Raw genomic sequence first — 14,104 nt, 5'->3', positions numbered from 1 at the left:
GTTAAGTCTATTTTACCACAATTTTTTAAAAAAGAAAGAAGTGATCTTCCTTAGTCCAAGGCTCTGGATCTCATCATCCCCAGCCATCTCAGGGGCTTCATTCCGTCTACCATCCTGTCTCTTTCTCTCTCTCCTGGACCTTCGAGCTCTCCCTTTCTTTCTGTCAACTCTTTCTAGCCATAGTCTTCAAATAATTTTCTATACTTTGTAGAATCTATTTTTTCACATTTCAGCCGCTACCTTCAGACAATCAATCAACAACCCCCTTCTCCTAACATTCAACTCGTGCTTTTTAGTTCTTACATGGGTGGACCACCAAGCAGGAGTTTATCCTGTTGAGCTCCTCCTACTTCAAATTGTTTCCGTCCCTCTTCTGTTCCACAAAACTCCTGATTTATCTGCTACCTTTCGAATCACTCCCTGAATCCCATTCAGGCTTCTTCATGGTCTTTCTTCCTGTGTGCATAGTACTGGGGCCCCCAGTTCCATCTTGAGTTCTCTTTTATCTCTTTTATCCTCACACTTTTTGAGTGATCACATTCACTCTTTAGCCTCAGGTACCATCATATGCTGACGATGCCTAAGTCAGCATCTACAGTAGAGATCTCATTCCAGTACTTTCCACCCATAGTCACTGGCCTTCTAGACATCACCACTTGGATGTCCCACGTACATTTCAAGCTCAACATGTCCAGACTTGGACTCATTTTGGCCCCTCCCCACGATACACATACCAACTTCTCCTCTAATATGCCATTTGCTGAAATGGCAGAATTACCATTAAATACCCAACCCAGAAAGTTCACATCATCCTCTACTTCTCCATCTCTCTCATACCCATTTCCCATCAGTTGTAATCCTGTTGATTATACTGATTCTGGGACATTGGAAAATCCCCAGAGTGCTCTGCCCATCTGAGGGGCCATCGGAAAGCTTAATAGTGTCAAAAAGAAATATTTTAATGGTATTTTGGTCTGTGTGTTAGGAAAAGGATTTGAATATTCAAATGAGTTGACTTCCATTAGTAGTAAATGTTTCAAGATGATGTAGTAACCCTGGTGTTGAGTATCCTCTTTAAAGTCTGCTTTTAGGGCATCTGAACTGTATTTGTTGTAAAAGTATTTAATATCAGCAAATGTGGTAAGTTACTCCTAGAAGAACCAGGAACAACATCTGTTGTTAGATGATAAGGCATCAGTTTTAATGCCTCAAAGCCCTGTTAAGTAGCGGAGAAGGCAGTCAGCTGGAATCTGCCTGGGAGGGTTGGTTGAGGGAGTCCCTATCTCCTCCTCCAAAGCCTGTTGGAGGTCGATCTAGATTTCCAGGGCCCCTCTGAGGCTCAAACATTGGCTCACTACTTCAAATGGGAAGCTGCAGCATCCTACCTGCCAGGCCCTCCTTCCCACACCACTTGGAGGGAAGAAGGCATCTGTGGGGTGATGGCAAGGAGCACTCATGAAAGGGAAGCAACACGGTTGGCTACTCTATTGTCTTTGCTGTGCTCGAAACCTCATGAAGGGTGTTGTAGATTGTGTTTCCTCCCAAAATATGATCCCTGGTATTTGTGAATGTGACCTTATCTAGAAATGATCTTTGCAGATGTAATCAATTTAAGATGAGGCCATTGGATTAGGTCCTACTCCAATGACTGGTTTCCTTATAAGAAGACAGTAATTTGGACACACAGAGACACAGGGAAGAACACCATGGAAAGACAGAGGCAGCAACTGGAGTGATGTGTCTGTAAGTCAAGGAATGCCAAGGATTGCTGTCAGCTACTGGAAGCCAGGAGGGACACATGGTCCAGATTCTTCCCTAAAACTTCAGAGGGAGTCTTGATTTTGGACTTCAAGACTCCAGAACTCTGAGAGAATAGATTTCTGTTCTTCTAAGCCCCTCAGTGTGTGGTTCTTTGCCACAGCAGCCCTGGGAAAAGAGAACAACGGGGAATCCTGGATGGGACAGAAACAGGAGCCAAAAGGGAGGCCTTCGATACGTGCGCCCCAGGTTTAAATGGCAGCCAATCAATACATTGCATCTGAAACAGCGCTCAGATCTGCCCTCCTCTCCGAACTAGGCCCCCGGGGCCCTCTGGCCTGGATTCCACAATGGTCTCCTGACTGGTCCCTCCACTCTAGTCTTACACCAAGGGACTGGGGAAACCGAACACTAGTCACAGTCACATGGATGGAGAACTATGTTCTTAACACGGTCAGAAGCAGCTGGCATGCTGTGTAAACGTGCCGGCAGAATCCTAATGAGGACCCTCATCCTCCTTTAACTAAATCTTGCCGAGAGTTCTGTGATGAGTAATACTATAAGCCTCATGTGGGGGCCTGGGGAGACTACAGCCCAGCGACATTGAGCAATGAGCCTGAGGTCACACAGCTAGAATTTGAACTTGGTCTGGCTAACTCACCAGGCTTTCCCGTGTTACTGTATCGCCTGGAGAAGGGGCTGGCAAACCACACTTCAGGGCTAGAGGGGCAAGCAGAGCCCCTTAAAGAGAAGGAGCGCCCATCTTGAGACAGTCCTTTGAAACTGGGGTGAGGTATCATCGTGATTTCTTGGTGGAGACACAGAAATCTGAGATTTGCCTCAAGTGCCAATGTGAGTCAGAATTGGACCGGAAACCGCGCTTTCTACACTCTCTCTCCCCCCCCAACTGTGGCTCGTTCCTTCCTGGGCCCTCCTCCAGTCTGGGCTGTGAGTGGAGCCAAAGGATCCCCTGGCCGCACCAGCTGCTGACAAGCCGGGGCTCCTGGGGTGATCAAGGCGAATGCTTGCTCGCTCACAGCTAGCGCGTTGTCAGTGACTTTCCCAAGAGTGCGGTGAGAGTTAGTGTTTATAAAGTGCTCTGAAAGCCTCTGATCAAAGACGTTAAATGGCATTAATAGAACACATACTGCAGGCCCCGTGTCTCACTCAGGCTTGATGGACACGCATCCCTCTTGCGCTGTAGGTGGACTCTTCACTTCAGATGAATTGAGCTCATTAATTAGGATCCTGTGTGCAGTTTATTGTGAAGGATGCTCGGTTATTACCGTAATTAGGACCCTGAGCCAACCCCGGACGATCTCACTGTAAACATATGGGGGAGGGGGACTGTCTCCCTGAACCCTCTGTGCACAGAGTTGCTAAATTCAAGCCCATTATCTTGCACAGACAGGCACCTGAGGCTCCAATAAAATAAAGTGTCACTGATTAGATGAGTCTCCGGTAAGCACGTGATTAATGCACTGCTTAATAGTGCTTCCCTATTTCCAGACATGAGCTCAACTCTGGTCCTGTAACACCTCTGTTCGTCATTTCCACTCAGCATCTAATAGACATTTTGAAGCAAAATCAAGCTTCTTTACCCATTTGCCACCAAGGGGCTACTTGTATTAGCCAGAAAAGCGGCAGTACCCTTAAGGCAAATATTCCCAAACCTGGTTGCACATGAGAAGCCTCTGGGGAGCTTTAAGCAAATCTGGATGCCCAGATCCCAGCCTTAGAAATTCTGATTCTGATTCGTGTGGTCTGGGGACTAGGCATCAGTTGGGGGGGTAGGGGCATCTTTCTTTTTCTTCTCTTTCTTTTAATTAGTAGACTTTCTCTTTTTAGAGCAGTTTCAGGCTTACAGAAAAATTGAGGCTAGTCCAGAGAGTCCCCATATACCGACATCTATATGCCATATGGAAAGTGTATGTATAGGGACGCCTGGGTGGTTCCAGTCTGGTTAAGCGTCTGCCTTCAGCTCAGGTCATGATCCCGGGGTCCTGGGATCAAGTTCTGCTTTGAGCTCCTTGCTCAGCAGGGAGCCTGCTTCTCCCTCTGCCCCCCGCCCCCGCTCCCCCTGCTGTGCTTTCTTTCTCCCTCTCTCTCTCTGACAAATAAATAAATAAAATCTTTAAAAAAAGAAAATATATGCATATATATTTAATGACCTAAGTGATTCAAATGTGCAGGCAGAACTAAGAATTCAGGTTTAGTGCAATCATTCTCCGCACAACTAGAATTCAACAGCTTTGGGTAAAAATAATTCCTGGTTGAACCACAGCCCACTGTTCCAGGTTTTCTCAACACTTGTCCCTAATGTAGCAGCCCAAGCTTGAGAGTGGATTGGCATTCATTCAAATGAAGAGGACCCTGTTTCCCACCGTGGTTTATGCCTTATGCATAATTAATGGCCTTATTAATTATTAGAGGTCTTGGAGGGTTATCTTCCTTGTTAGATTAAAAAGAATATAAGTAGAAATAATACAAGTTGTGGCAGTCTAGACCTCTTTGAAATGGCTGATGAGTTGCAGTACTTAAGGGAAATTAACATAGTACTTCTAAAAAGGAGTTATTCGAGTATTTTTGACATTAGTAGTCTTGCTGTAAAGATAATTAAGTGGAACAAAGGAAGTAATTCATTTGACAGAGAATAGAAAATATGGGGGGAAATGTGTTTTTTCATAGTACCCGAAAGGGAGCTACACATGGAAGCAAGTATTTTGCGTCCATAACCATTCATTCATTAAACAAATATTTATAGAGCATTTATTATATTTCAGGTTCTAGGTGCTGTGGATAAACAATAAACCAAATAGGCAATAGTGTTGGTCTTAGAGAATTTATATCCTGGTGGCATAATCGAATATAGACTCTCCCACTTATCCAAATGCTGTTGGAGCTAACTAACAACAGTGGACACCTATGTAAATGTGAAAGAGTATGCAAATTGTAAACATTACTGACATCACCATGGCTTTTCATTAGATGGCATCACGATAAAAGGAAATTCTAAAATTCACTATGAAATACACTTAATTACTAAATTTTGACTTGAGAGAAAGTTAATACACTCTGATATCGGTGTGCTATAACAACTAATTGTTGCAATATAAATCATAAATCATATATAAAATAGAGAAAAGAAATGAATTCAGGGCATCTGGGTGGCTCAGTCGGTTAAGTGTCCAACTCTTGGTTTCCACTTAGGTCATGATCTCAGGGTCATGGGATCGAGCCTCGCATAGGGCTCCACGCTCAGTGCAGAGTCTGCTTGTCCCTCTCCCTCTGCTCCCCTCCATGCTTGCTCACACACTCTCTCTCTCTCAATCTTTTATAAATAAATAAATAAAATCTTTTTTAAAAAAGAAAAGAAAACTCAAGTTCGTTCATAAGGTTAACAGCTTATGGGTATGTTGGGTCTATTTCAGTTGATAGACATGTTTTAGAATTTTGTTAGGAAGAAATGGTATCCTTATTTATTGAAGGGCCCTGGTGTCTATCACTTAGCTTCTGGTGCATAACATGCTTCTCTGAAATGAAGTGCCTTAGAACAACACAATTTAGCTTTTATTTAGCTCATGATTCTGTGAGTCAGCTGGGAGCTTTTTCTGGGCTGATGGGGCCTCTCAGGTGTTCCTGCCAACTGATGGGATGGCCTCACTCACTGATGGGGGGGTCTAGTGCCCCCCCCCCCAGCTGGGATGGCTCATCTCTTCTCCATGTGGCCTCTCATCCTCCAGTCTCCTGGTCTCCTTCACGCGGTTAAGAGCAAGTCCGATGCTCAATTAGTTTTCAAGTCTGTGATTGTGTCACATTTGCTATTGTCCTCTTGACAAAAGCAACTCACACGGCCAAGCCCAGAGTCGGTATGGGAGGGCAGTACTCAAGGGCAGAGACGGAAATTACAGTGACATTTGTGCAAATGATTCATTCCACGATCCCATTGCCACTATGGGTTTTTAGGTGAGAATCTCCTAGAAATTGCTATTTTCTGAGAAGATCCCCCTTTGATCATGGGCCCCAGGTACACTCAGCTCTAACAGTTGGCAGTGAATATAGCGCAGGGGAGACAGCACCTTGCTGCCTCTCTTCGGCCATCCGGGATCTGGAGGGGCACACTTCATCCGCTGGGCCGTGCTAGGTTCCACCTCCAGGGACCATGCTTTCTTGTCTTAAAGCAGCTTCGTAAATTTCATATACACCCCTGCATCTTTAAGAGATGAGAAAGGTGTTTGTGATAATGCTGTGAGTATCTCTCTCCCAGGACTTAAACCTACACGATCTTCCTCTTCCTTAAGCCGAAAGAATCAGAGAATCATTGTTAGAACCGCGTGTGAGGGCTTGGCGACTCAGGATTCACGGCCAAGAAAGAGGCTCAGGGAAGAGAGAAAACACCTCCTGGCGGGACTCAGACTGGACTCCCCCTCAGAGATGAGAGGAAGTGCAACAAAGAGAGGAGAGCCAGAGGAGTGTCTTCCAGCATTGGCACCTCCTTTTTTAGAATCTGATAAAACTCATTAAAAATTTTGTTTCAACAAGATCAGCCACGAGTTCAATACTCTATTGCATGTTTAAAAGTTTCGAAGAGAGATCTTAAAAGTTCTCATCACAAGAAAGAAAAATTTGTAACTACGAGTGGTGATAGATGTTCACTAAACTTAATGTAGTAATAAATTCATAGTGTCTACACGTATCAAATCATTGTGTTGTACACCTAAACTGATACAAGGTGTCAGTTACATCTCAGAAAAAAAAAAGGATCAGCCACGTGTTGATGATTGTTTAAGCAGGATGACAGTTACATAGAGGTTCAATGCACTATCCTCACCACTTTTGAACATGTTGCGAATTTCCCATTAAAAAATTATTTTGTTTGAAATATATACATTTTTTTGTTTCAAGGTTGACTATAATTGCCACGAGTAACTCCCTGTCCTGGTACAGGAGGGTAGTATAGTCTTCCACCACTTACCACCTGTGTGACCTTGAACAAGTTAGCCTAGGTAAGCCTCACTTTCCCCTCTGTCTTGGCCTGGGTTGTCCAGAGGAAGAGAACCACTAGATAGAGATTGAGATGGAGATTGATTTTAGCAATTGGCTCACAGAATTGCAGGGGCTAGAACGTCTGAAACTACAGGACAGGCTGGTGGGCAAGAAGTTCTGACAGTCGATGTCGCAGTGTGGAGTGTGAGCTCCACAGAGCAGCGGGCTGGAAACTCAGGCAGGGTTTCTGTGTTGCAGTCCTTAGGATAATTCCTACTTGGTGGGGAGGGGACAGGAAGGAGGCCAAGGCTTTTTGATGCCTTCAAATGATTGGATGAGGCCCACCCAAATTATGGAGCATAACCTGCTTTACTCAAAGTGTACTAATTTAAATGCTAATCATCTCTAAAAAATACCTTCACAGCAATATCTAGATGAATGTTTGACCAAACAATGGCCACCATAGCCTAAGCCAGGTTGACATATGAAATTAATATCACACTGTCCATTAAAGGGAAACAAATAGTATACATGTCATAGAATTGTACGGCAATGAAGCATACAAAGCAGGGAGAATAGCTGCTAGCATTAATCTTGGTTGTCATTATTCTTAGCCAAACCCTATCGAAACAGGAAAGGCTGGTCATCCACGTACATTACGGCTCTCTAGTTTGGGGAAGGGGTGAGCAGAAGGGTTGGTGGATTTATGGCAGGTAAGTGGTTTTATTCCTTAAAGAACCAGAGTGGGGCATCTGGGGTTAGTTTTAAATTGATGTTTGTTTTCAAAAGAAAAGGAATTTAAAAAGAGCTCTGATCCTTTAAGACTGAACTGTTGCTTTAGAGACCCATCACCTAGCAACAGGAAGATAATACCTTCTCTCCTCCAACAGGTAAACCTCTGGCTTATCTAATTGAAATTTCAGGCTTCCTGCCACACTCCTGAAAAACTATCACTTTAAAGGGATCAAACTGTACAAGCCAAACAGAGTCAAATTTGAATGTGCTGGTTTCCAAACGGCAGGCTAATGAGATTTTCATTGGGAGAAGAGATTTGAAGCTTTACAGCTCATCATTTAAGTAGCTTTGTTCCACTGGCATTCATCAAATTTCACAAAAAGACTGCAGTAAAATTCCTTTTTTGACTCCTGTCTGGGGATCAAAGATAAGTGTTAGAAGCAGAAACGAAATGTAAATTGTAAGAAAATAAAGAATTATCTAGACTTCTCACCAGGTTATCTTTTATTCTTCTCTCACTGTTACCTGGCCCTCCCTTCCCATGTTCGTTGCAAATGCTCTCCATTCTACTTCTGAAATGACAGCTCATTTCATGCTTTTCCACTCCACTGACATTGCCCTTTACAGTGCCCCTGATTGATCTTCCTGACCGAACTGTCTAATCTATTCTTGACACCATTGACCAGTTTACTTCTTTTAAGACACAGCCTTCCCTCATTCTATTCTCTGCTCAAAAGTTTCAGTAACTACTATTGCTTTCTTCTCAACAAAGTTCAAACTCCTTTGCTTGGCATTTAAGACCTTCTGTGATATAACCTCAAATTTTCTTTCCAAGATTATTTCCATATTTTTTTAAAGATCTTATTTATTTGACAGAGAGAGAGAGAGACAACTAGCAAGAGAGGGAACACAAGCAGGGGGAGTGGGAGAGGAAGAGGCCGGCTCCCAGCAGAGCAGAGAGCCCAATGCGGAGCTCGATCCCAGGACCCTGGCGCCTCTATTTCCACATTTCTATGCACCAGTTCTAGCCAAACACAAATTTCTGGTCCTCCCCAAACCTGCCCTGAGCCTTTTTGACTCCACATCACTTGTTTGTACTAGCACCTCCTCAAATGCCCTCTCCTTGAATCCCAGTAATTCACCTAGGCCCAGGCATGGCAATTCTTCCAAGAAGCCTTCCTTGATTTCCCACCTCCCAAATAGTAATAGATTCTCACCTTTCAGTGCCCCTCTCTTGTGATATTTATCACATTTAGAGAAGTCAGCAGGGAGCAGTACTTGGGTGCACAACTTTGGAGGCAGAGAACTGGGTTTGAGGCCCAGATCTGCTGCTTCTTATCTGTGTTACCTTGGACAAATTGCTTACCTTCTGGGAGTCACAGCTTGTTTGTCCTTTTGAAAAGTGAGATAGCCAGTGGTTGTGAAAGTTAAATAAGTTAAATCATGGAACGTGCCTGGCATGTAGCTGACAGTCAGTAAATATTAACTCTTATTTTTAAAAAATCACATTTAATCTTTATTATACTCCATATATTCCCCCAGCTCATTCCTCCACTGTAAAATCCCTGTGGGTAGAATCTATCTCATAAACCCACACAGTTCTTCGGCCCACCATGCCTGTCATGTATTAATATTTGAAAAAATTGTATACAAAATCAGGCTCACGGTGGCCTTCCCTGGGTACCCTAGCGAGAATGTCCCCCCACCCCACCCCAGGCCTTATTTTGACACGACACTAATTCTCCTCTGAGTTACAGTATACACTTACTGTTTTTGTCATATGCATATTTTATTGTCTATCTCCCCCACAAAAATACACTTTCAAAAAGACAAGGACTTTTGTGTGTTTTGATTATTGCTGAATCCCAGCACCTGGGTCTGTGTGCATAGCGGGCATTCAACAAATATTTGCTGAACACATGAATGAATGAAGATCTCCTTTCTCTTTTTTCTTTTTTCCTGAGTTGTATCTCTAAATAAAGTGATGATGCTTACTGCCAATTCCTCAAAGGTTTACGGAGAACAACTGGAATATTCACCGGAGGATTTTGGTATGTAGGTGTCAGGTGAAGAAACTCCAAATGTGATTGGAAATGTGCGGTGGCGATGTCTAGTGCTTACCCATTTCTTCTCTGCCTCTCCTTTGGGGCATGTGAGAAGGTAACATCTCCCTGCTCCCCTTCTAGTCAGGCACGACCATGTTCTGGAGCAGAAGTGAAGAATGTCACTTCCAGGCCAAAGCCTTTAATTATCAGTGTGAGACCCTCTTCATCTGCTCTGTCACCTGAACAGGTCAAGTGTTCCAGGAGGAAGAGCTATGGAATGGCGGGCCCTCTGTTCAGCCTGGATCCTACAATGTTGCACAGAGGGCAACTGTCTTAGACTGAATCACCTTAGACCCACAAACGACTTTGTAAGAGTGAGAAATAAGCTGGGAGGTACTCAGCCTTGAGACGTAGGGGTTGTTTGTTACTATGCATAACCTAGCTACCCTGACTAATACAAAATGTATTAGGGTCGATCGTATGAAGAGCCAGAAAGAGAGCCTTGGTATTTACAACCAAATCTATCAATGCGAAATAGACCTCCACCTGAAATATTAAGTAACTCACAACATATGCTCTTTAGTTCATTTCAGTGATCATGGAAATGTCCTCTCGTCTTCCTTGATTGTCCCTCATTCTTCATAGAGAAGGGGAATGTACCAACCTTTACTGGACTTCAGTGGAGTCCTTGCTTTGCATGCTACCATATTTACCAAACCCTGTGCATCTCAGAACGATATGGTCATGATTCTAACATGCACCTGTTTCAGCCACCACTGTACTGTGCAAAGCAATGACTGCCCAAATTTGACTTTTCTAGAAAGTACTGAACTATGAAGGGACAAGACTTTGAAACTCAATTTCCTGACAGTTTCCTTTGGTTTTCTTTTTTTCTTCAAAGATCAAGAATGTTTTTCCTGTAAATTACTGTAACTTCTCAATAGCAATGAACTTCACGTACCCTATCTTAACATTGCTGATTGTCATGGTCTCCTTTCTTTGTATCCAAACAACTCTTCCTCCTATCGCATAAGTAATACTGGTTACTGAGTTATAATTATTAATTCATCATCGATTCACTCAAGATATTGCGGAATGAACTTAAATAGCTGCCATCCTTTGTAAAAATACCTTTACTGTCTGAGGGACAGCCTCCTTATACAAAAATAATAAGGCCCAGGAGCCATGAATTCTTCCTCAGGACTAAAGGATGAATTTGCACAAGTCTGTCAATCTTTCTGCCCTTTGAGCAAGAACAGCCATTGGCCAGAGGATGAGATATGGTCCATGTCCACAGGATGGAACAAATGGATTGACTTTCCAAGGGATGAAGTCCATGTCGTTGGCTGCATTAGCACAATTCTCTAAACAGCTGAACTCATGAGTCATCTGTACTCTCAAAGAAGTTCCCAAACCTATTGATTCATTATTGACACCAACCCAACCCATGCTGCTGCTAGGAAAATCAGGTGTTTTAAGGTGTCATCTATGCGCTGGAGGGTCTTACAATCTAGTTTGGGTCATGAATGACTGTGTCTTCGGAAGGAGAAACAGAGGGACTCCTGGGTGGCTCAGTCTGTTAAGCATCTGCCTTTGGCTCAGGTCATGATCCCAGGGTCCTGAGACTGAGCCCTGCATCAGGCTCCCTGCTCGGCAGGGAGTCTGCTTCTCTCTCCCCTTCTGCCTGCCGCTCCCCCTGCTTGTGCTCTCTCTCTCTCTCTGCCAAATAAATACATAAAATCTTAAAAAAAAAAAAAAAGATAATCCATGATAAGGGCCAAGAGTAGTGTAGGCAGCGTAAGAGCTGTAGGAACGAAGAGCTCCCAAGGGAGGGGATTGGAGGACTAGGCAGTTTTATTGAGGAGATGAGAGAAAGGGCAGGGAAGACTTGCATCTGAGATGGGAACTCAAATGCCCAGGGGGCCGAGCAGAAAACAGGAGCGAGTGAGAGCAGTATGGGCTGGACGTGCGAGGGTCACATGCCCAGTCCCAACGGGACAGCCACCACCCCTCTGCTGTGCACAAGCCTGGGGCCATGTTACTGGGCCTTCAGATTTTTCAAGAAAAGTTAGAAATCCTTATTTGTAAGACATGGCCAGATTTGAAAATATTGGCAACTCAGATAAACACGATCGCAGGTCAAATAAAACAGTTTCTGGCGGGATTGGACTACTGCCTTGCAACTCCCGCCCCAGGTCAACCAGGTGTGAGGCCAGAGGACAATTCTCTTCTGCTCTCAGCCGACCCCTCGCATTTCAGATGACTCCACTTCTGTGTGCAGGACAGAGTGAGCTCTGATTACATTGATATTAGAGATGGCACATTTACTTTGCATAATTCCTTAATTTCGAAGAGGAAATTTCTATCTCTCCCCCTCCACATACATAATTTTGCTCTGTCAACAGTAATCGTCCCGAGCCGCCGCCACACTGGGGAGAAGCGGACTTGGCCATGATTAATTAAATTCTATTTGCTGAGAGCAAATGGCAGAGGCCTCAATCACGCTTCACGCCTTCTCGGCGGCCCCCAGAGGAAGCTGCTGTCCAGGATTATAAAACCGCTACTTTACTTTCTCTTTTATTTTTTATTGTGGTAATATACACAAACTATTTACCATTTTGACCATGTTTAAGTGCACAGCTCAGTGGCATTAAGTACAATGTTGTGCAACCACTACCACCATCCATTTCCAGAACTTTTTCATCATTTCCAACAGAAACTGTTTATTCATTAAACAATCACACCCCGTTCCTCTCTCCCCACCAGCCGCTGTAACCTCTATTCCACTTTCTGTCTGTGAATTTGCCTACTCTACGTACTTCATAGGAGTGAAACCACGCAAGACTTGTCCTTCTGGGTCTGGCCTATTTCACGAAGCATGATGTTTTCAAGGTCCATCCATGTTGGAACAAACATCCCACTTGCTTTTTATTTTGTTCCTTTCCCCCATATTTCCTCACCACTTTCCCTATTTTAGTGGTAAATTTATACAAAAAGGATAATACTGTTAGCATAAAAACCACCAAAGTATGCATCATTCAGAGCTTTAATTCTCTTAAAAAGAAAGGATCCTGATTTGTCCAAATCTCTGGCTTTCAGACTGTCTGGATTTGAATCCTGACACCACCATTAACTATTGTATGGTTCTAGGAATGTTATTTTACCTTTCTGTGCCCTGGAATTCTCACATAAAAAAACAGGAAAATAATAATTCGTATATACACTAATATCCAATGTGATATACAACACAGAAGGAGCATTTATACAGAGGAGTTTAAGTAATTCAATTTTTTTGAAACATAACCAGGGACTGATTTTATATCTCTGTTTGTATTCTAAATAACTTATTTAAATAAGTCCTTGTTAGTAAATGTGGTCTGTTTGCTAACCAGGTACTGCTCCAAATCTAGGACTATTCGTGCTAGGAGAAGCTGCCACAGGGCCTTTGCATGGCTCCCTGTCCAGTGGTCCCATCCCCAGCCATCATGCTGAAGTTTGGGAGTAGAGGACACCCCATACAACAGGGTGACAGTGACAACTCTCAGTGGGGAAGTCGGCCGAAATATTTGGAAGTTCTTTGAAAGAAGGAAAAGAGAGAAGAAGGAACAGGGTGGGGGTGGATGGAGAGAAGGTATCTAATCCACTGAACAAGGCCATTCAGTGTAGGGGCAGAAATCCTGACATACCTTTTATCAGCCCCAAGAACATTCACTTTTTCAATAGCCAAGCACTGTTCGGGAAGTTCAGGTGAGAGAAAAGATACAAGTGAGAATGTTCTCTATGGATCCTTTACACAAAGGAACTAAGTAGGATCCTTCCCTATGGGCCGATCACAATCAGGCAGGAGAGTGAGGTAGGTAAGCCGACGAGTTCCATGAGGATGCCAAGCAGAAGAAAGGTAGTAAGATACCGACTACTACAGAGAAGGGACTGATGAACCCTCTCTCAGGGGGTCAGAGAAGCTTCCTGGCATATATGACATCAAGGCTAGAAAATTGAGTAGTTTTCCGGTCAGACCAGAAAGGGAGGGAGAGACAGTGTATGGACAATTGCATTCAGAGAACATTTAAAATCCATTAACACTGTTGGGGCTTAAATAAGCTGGAGAGGCAGGTAGGGGGCGGAACCAGGAGGCCTGTGTGTGATGCTAAGCTCCAGGGACCCTGGTCTCATTGACGAGATGGAGCCAGGAAAGGGTTTGATCCGGAGAGGGGCATGCTCAGAGATCTGTGGTTTCTGAAAGAACACGCTGGCTTTGGTGGGCAGGACAAAGAGTGGGTAGCAGAGGTAATGCAGAAGGTGGGGACATCAGCCAAGAGCTGACTGGACTTCCCTCATGAGCATCGAAACCAGGCCACAAGAATGTAGAAGAAAAAGAAACTCAATGCTTCTTTTATTATTTTTTTAGTCTTTTTTTAAAAGATTTTATTTTTTTAAGTTATCTCTACATCCAACCTGAGGCTCAAACCGACCCGGAAATCAAGAGTCACATGGTCCACGACAGAGCCAGCCAGGCGCCTTTAAATGTTTAGCCCTATCGCCATTCATTTAACAGGTATTTAACGAGCATTCCCTGTTAA

The sequence above is a fragment of the Ursus arctos genome, unplaced genomic scaffold (genome assembly GCF_023065955.2).
Source record: "Ursus arctos isolate Adak ecotype North America unplaced genomic scaffold, UrsArc2.0 scaffold_17, whole genome shotgun sequence".
In the NCBI taxonomy this organism is placed as follows: Eukaryota; Metazoa; Chordata; class Mammalia; order Carnivora; family Ursidae; genus Ursus; species Ursus arctos.
The sequence above is the reverse complement of the archived record's forward strand: the minus strand, read 5'-3'. Positions refer to the sequence as shown.